We start from the raw sequence: 6,632 nt of genomic DNA on the forward strand, positions 1-6,632 counted from the left end.
GGTGGCTTTATTCACAAGATCTGTATCTTTCATCTGGTGTCTTGGACTTGTGATTTAATGATATTTAGATGCTACTATCTACTTGTGAAGCTATGCTAGCTATGCTAATCAGTGTGTGGGGGGGTGGGGGGTGATCCCGGACCCGGGGTAGAGGCTCGTTAGAGGTTAACAAGAAGATTACCTTTAAAATGATATAAGACACATGAATGTCTGAGGAATTTTAATTATGAGATTTCTGTTTTTTGAATTTGGCGCCCTGCACTTCGACTGGCTGTTGTCATATCGGTCCCGTTACCGGGACTTCAGCCATATTAAGTAGTACTTTAAAGAATTTCTACTTAAGTACTTTACACCACTGTCTGTCTGCCTGTCTGTCTGTCTGGGTTTACCTGTGTGCTGTTAAATCATTCATTAGGGTGTGGGCTGTGCACTTGGCACTCGACACCTTTCCTTCCATCACCGAGCCAGAAATATCCTCACTAGTACCGTAGAATGATCTGGGATTGGTTGTGCATGTCTGTGGCTGTGTTTAAGCTAACAAAACAGAGCATTGCATATGTTACTCAAGATAATAGCTAAAACTTCTGTGTGTGTGTGTCTGATTGTGTGCATATGTACTAGCATGTGCACTGTGGATATATGAATCTGTGTGAGTGATTGGTGTGGGGTCTACTCTTGACCTTGCCGGCAGTACATTATGTCGTCACTGGCATCGCCCCCCTCTCTTTCTACCTCTCTCTTTTTCTCTCTTCCCCTCTCTCTCTCTCAGGAACGCAGCGTCTCTGAACTCTGACTCTGGCAGTGAGAGTCACCAGCCGCTGATTTCCTCTCCTCCTCTCCTCTCCTCTCCCCTGCTCTCTCTCCAGAAGGTTGGAGCAGCATGCTCTGCATGCCCTCCCTCCCTCCTCTCTCACCCTCCCCTCTCCCTCCTCCCGTCCTCTCCCTCCCTCCTCTCGCCCTCTCCCCTCACTCCCTCCCTCCTCTCTCACCCTCCCCCCTCCCTCCCCCCGGCAGGCAGCAGTGTTGGCACGGCTTGGCGCGGGGTGTCGGACTGGGGGCTGGGGGTGTGGAGGGCATGGGGCGGGTGGAGCGGGTAGGGCGGATGGCGGTGTGGTGCCTGCGCCTCCTCTCTTGGCTGCTGCGCTGCGAGCGTGCCCTCTGTCACTCACGCAGAGACGCCCTGTCCAACTGTCACTTCCTGACAGGCTGATAATCAATCTCTTTATTAACTGCTCTGCTGCAGACCGGCCCGGCCACACGGTGGGAAGGAAAGGAGGAGGAGGAAGGTAGGAAGGAAGAGAAGAGAAGGGGAGGGAGGGCCTCTGCCTCATAGTAACACACAGGCCTTGGCATGGGTTGGATTGGCGTGGGTTTGTCTCGAGTTGGCGTTTGGTGTGGGTGGGATGGGGAGTCACCGCGGGATGACGGCGGGTCCACGCTGGGTTCCGTCCCCACCGCTGACAGAATCACACCGGTGCGCTGGAGGGCCCGGTAGTCACGGTGGTAATTTATGAGGAGGAAAATGCATCTCTAATGCTGTCCACCAGCTAGCTCACTATGCGCCAGATCCCACACCATGGATATCTCTCCCTCTCTCTCCCTATCTCTCCCTATCTCTCTCTCTCCCTCTCTCTCTCTCTCTCTCTCTCTCTCTCCCTATCTCTCTCTTCTCCGCTCTCTTCCTCTTCTCTCTCCTTCTCTCTCTCTCTCCTCTCTCCTCTCTCTCTCTCGTCCTCTCTCTCTCTCTCTCTCTCTCTTCTCCTCTCTCTCGTCTTCTCTCTCTCTCTCTGCTCGTCTCTCTCTCTCTCGTCTCTCTCTCGTCTCTCTCTCTCTCGTCTCTCGCGTCGGAGACTCTTCTCTTATCTCTCTCGCTCCTCGGCACTTCTCGTCTCTCTCTTCTCGCATCTCCCTCTCTTCGTCTCCTCTCTGCTCCTGTCCCTCAATCATCTCTCGTCCCTCTTCTCTCTCTCCCCCCAAACACACACGACGCAGCAAGAAGGTCATCCTGTGTGTTTCTACTTTTGTTCCCTTTCCTTACTCCATGAGATCCTCTCTATCATATAGAATCAAAGAAATCACAAAGTAACTGAATCGATGAAGTAAATAAATAAGAATAGATGTGATGGAAAGATGGAGAATGTTAAGAGATTAAATAATGCATCCAGTGGTCCTCATCTATGTACTCCACTGTACTGAGTGTCTTTGTATTGTTGTCATTCTCAGGAGGCGCCTTTCTGATGGAGACACAGAAAGAGTCTACGCGAGAGAGATGAGTGAGCTCTGCCACGGCGGAACGCTGCACGCCACTCATCGCCTACGGAAACCAGAACCGCTGGGCAGCCGACTCCTCTGAGGCCGTACTGACAACGCAATGACATGACTGACAACGGATACCACAACACGCAGAAGAAATATGCAGGCTTGCAAGACACGTGAAATGCAAAGACACACACCACTTTCCTTTCACAACAGCCAACTGACACACACGACATAGTTCCTCCCTCTGCAGCTCAACAGCACAAAACACACTATCTTTCTTAAACAACACACACACACACATTCAGCACACACACAACACACACACACACACACACACAAGCACACACACACACACAGCACACACACACACACAAACACACACACACACATCACACCACACACACCACACACACACAGAGGCACATATACACACACTGATGTCCTGTCCCAAATAGCTGACTAGCAGATCTATTCAAATAATAATTTGATGGGAAATAATGATAACCATAAAACTCCAAACCTGGGTAATAAAGCCGGAGCTCTGTTCCCTAATGAAACTTGGGTTACGTCCCAAATGGAACCCTATTTCTTTTGTAGTGCACTACTCTTGATCAGGGCCAATAGGGTCCTGGTCATAAATAGTGCACTATGTAGGGAATGGGGTGCTATTTGGGACACAGACTCAGCCTCCCTGCTGTTTCCAGGCTCACACACACTTTCCATAAAGCAATTTTGCAAGCCCACTGGAAACGTGAATTACCTAGAAATGAAGAGAACTGTTCCCTCTGTTCTCCTTCTCCCCTCCTCTCCTCCCCATCTCCCTCGCTCAATGTCCCCGGAGAGTGATGCGGACTAAAGCTACGTTGATACGGAGGTGTGTCTGTGTTTGTGTGTGTGACTTGTAAATCCATTTTTGATTGTGTTGTTCCATCATCACTAATGTTCACACTCTCCTTGGCATGGGATCACTCTTGTGTCTGGCTGTTACTGATGTCCCACAGCATCAACGGTATGACAGCCACAACAGAACCAAACTCTGCTAACTCACATTCACACTCATCTGTTAAAGGACATGGCCAGACACACAACTCAGAGAATAGAACCCTTATATTGTTTTAGAGACATGGTTTACCTTCCGTTTTTATAGTGAGCTGTCTGGTGTTACTTTTATGAGTTTACACACAATCAATTTATACCCTGGTGTTTTTACATGTTAGGATTCCAGCTTTAAACAGCCTTCCTACCTGGATATTAACATTTCAATCATCGGTATGGAGGCCGTGGAACTTCGGGTTAAACTATTCTAGATGCACGGAGGCACCAACAGATATCACATCAACAGATCAACAGTGATGTAAAGTAATTAAGTTGAAAATACTTTAAAGTACTACTTTGGGTATCTGTACTTTACTATTTATATTTTTGACAACTTCACTACATTCCTAAAGAAATTTATCTGACACCCAAAAGTACTCGTTACATTTTGAATGCTTAGCAGGACAGGAAAATGGTCCAATTCACGAACTTATCATGGGAACACATGGTCATCCCTACTGCCTCTGATCTGGCGGGCTCACTAAACACATGGTCATCCCTACTGCCTCTGATCTGGCGGGCTCACTAAACACAAATGCATCTTTTGTAAATTATGTCTGAGTGTTGTAGTCTGCCCCTGGTTATCTGTAAATTATGTCTGAGTGTTGGAGTGTGACCCTGGTTATCCGTTCATTTTTAAAACAAGAAATGGTGCCGTCTGCTTATATAAGACATTTTAAATGATTTTTACTTTTGATACTTAATAAGTATATTTTAGCAATTACATTTACATTTGATACTCATGTGTATTTAGAACCGAATACTTTTAGACTTTTACTCTAGTAGAATTTTACTGGGTGACTTTCACTTTTACTTGAGTAACTTTCTATTAAGGTATCTATGACGATTGGGTACTTTTTCCACCACTGGTATTTATTATTCTTGTTCTATGATTTCAAAACCAGCAGAGCTGCGTTGCTACGACACCTGAATGTATGACATAATCTCTCCGTATTGCTGTGTATTTGCTGCAAAATCCTACTGTATATTTGACACACTTTATAAAAAGTTTCTCGGGCAGTGAAAAGGAATAGCAGAATTGCGGATATGGAAGGCATAACTTGGCTTTGACATAAGCATCATGATAATGAGAGCGTGGGTAAAAGGCTTCTCTGCATTAGCGCTCTGTTAATGCACAGGCTAATACATGATACTTACGGGGCTTACAGTACACCATGTTCACAGTTAATCATACAGGGATTGACGTTGTGATTCTGATGGATATAACAGTCACACAACTTTGTGCAGCAGAAATATGTCAAGAAGTTGCATTGCACCTTTTGTAAAAAAATACAAAATAAATAACTTTCCAAAAGCAAATTTTTCTCTGCTAGTTCTATTCATTATGGGCCCTGGTCAAAAGTATTGCAATTCATAGGGAACATATGTAATTTGGGAAACAGTGTATTGCTCTCCTCTCCTGTAAATGTATATTTATTAAAGATCAGCCTGATTGACAGATGAGCGTATATAACAGGGGATGATCTGCCCCTCTTCGTCCTTGGCTGTGAATTGGATTTCATGCTGCCTGGATGCCCACCCAAATGCCCCCTACCCCCTGGCCTCTGTGTGTGTGTGTGACTGTGTGTGTAATAGAGGCAGATTGAAAGAGCAGCATGGGCAGGCCTCCACTGTGCCTAAACCCCCACGCTCCACCTGATGTTTTAACAAAGGCCTCCGTCTCCAACTCCACTACCAGCAGCACCTCCACATCCCTGGCCATGGCTGCCTTCCAACACCCCCAACCCCAGCCAGACCCTACCCGAGCCAGGTCAACTGTAGCCAGGTCCAGCCCCCAGCCCCAACACAGGCCCCATCCATCCTGCCGCTGCCTCCACAATCCTGGAGCCAACCGTATGAAACCTGATGGTAGGGAGATGAGGAGAGACAGGGAGCAGATGCACTGACAGTGGGAGAGGAGCAGGGCTGTGCTGGCCCCTCTACGGCTACACACTTTATCACATGTGGGAAAAGCAGTGAGGCACAGCGCAAGAAGGTCAGCACCATTAGTACTTTATTCATTCAATCTATTTTGTTGTTGATTCAGACAAATAAAACCGGAACAACAGAATAATAAACTACTTGTGTAGGTGAGCAAAAAGGTCAGAAAACATGTTTTACTAAAGCAACTTTAAGTATGTGATTAAACATTGTTAGCATAACAGATGCTGAACACAAAGTAGTAAAGTTGCAGCGCAGGGGAATCTTCTGTTCTGACGTGGAGAAGAGGTCAGAGGGAGTTTAATCATTGATCCTACACTGACATTATGGGTAAGCAATTATACAGAACAGTAGCATACATTACCATTGAACAATGCTCTAACGAAGACACCCTCCACTACCATCCATCACAGAGAAAACCCCCTGACTTTCCAATAGGGAAGGGAGAGCCGCACACACTCATGCACACAGTTCGACAGAGCCTGCTGTTGCAGCGTGGCTCTTGGAGGCTCCTGTTCCCAGCTTCCCTGCTGTAAGTATGGCTGCCTCTCCTTTTCTTCTCATCTCCTCCTTCCCCCTGTCAACACAATCCCTCCGTCGATCCGTCGTGAGGCTAGGGCGCGGTGGGGGCCGTTCCGCCTCTCGCTGCGTCCTCTGGGCGCTCTCTGGGCCCCATCTCTTCCCGCCCTGCCTGTCTGCACCCCCTCCTTCCCTCAGCGCCTGTCATCTGCTTCCGAAAGCTGGCATGGCCCAGCCGGGAGAGAGAGCGATAGAATGATTGTCTTGTCGCACCACCACCTTCCCTCTCTTTCTCCTCCTCTTCCTCCAAATATTTTCCTTGGTACTTATCTGTGGCATATTAATGAATCTGCCCTGCCATTCCGAAGCAAAAACTAACTTCAGAGGGAGAAGTAAGGAGGAATCTCTCACTCTGGGCTCTGATCACCTCTCACTCTGGGCTCTGATCACCTCTCACTCTGGACTCTGATCACCTCTCACTCTGGACTCTGATCACCTCTCACCCTGGGCTCTGATCACCTCTCACTCTGGGCTCTGATCACCTCTCACTCTGGGCTCTGATCACCTCTCACTCTGGGCTCTGATCACCTCTCACTCTGGGCTCTGCTCTCCCTTCACCCTGGACAATGTTATCTGAGGATGAATGTATTAATGGCAACATCACAATTCTATCGAATGACTATATCTTTGCGCATCAAGAATATGATGTTGCCTGTTTACGCGCTGTAGACATCCATATCCCCTGTATGTCCCCCAACACCAGCACAATGTACACTGTAGACATCCATATCCCCTGTATGTCCCCCAACACCAGCACA

The sequence above is a fragment of the Salvelinus sp. IW2-2015 genome, linkage group LG4q.2 (genome assembly GCF_002910315.2).
Source record: "Salvelinus sp. IW2-2015 linkage group LG4q.2, ASM291031v2, whole genome shotgun sequence".
Taxonomy (NCBI): domain Eukaryota; kingdom Metazoa; phylum Chordata; class Actinopteri; order Salmoniformes; family Salmonidae; genus Salvelinus; species Salvelinus sp. IW2-2015.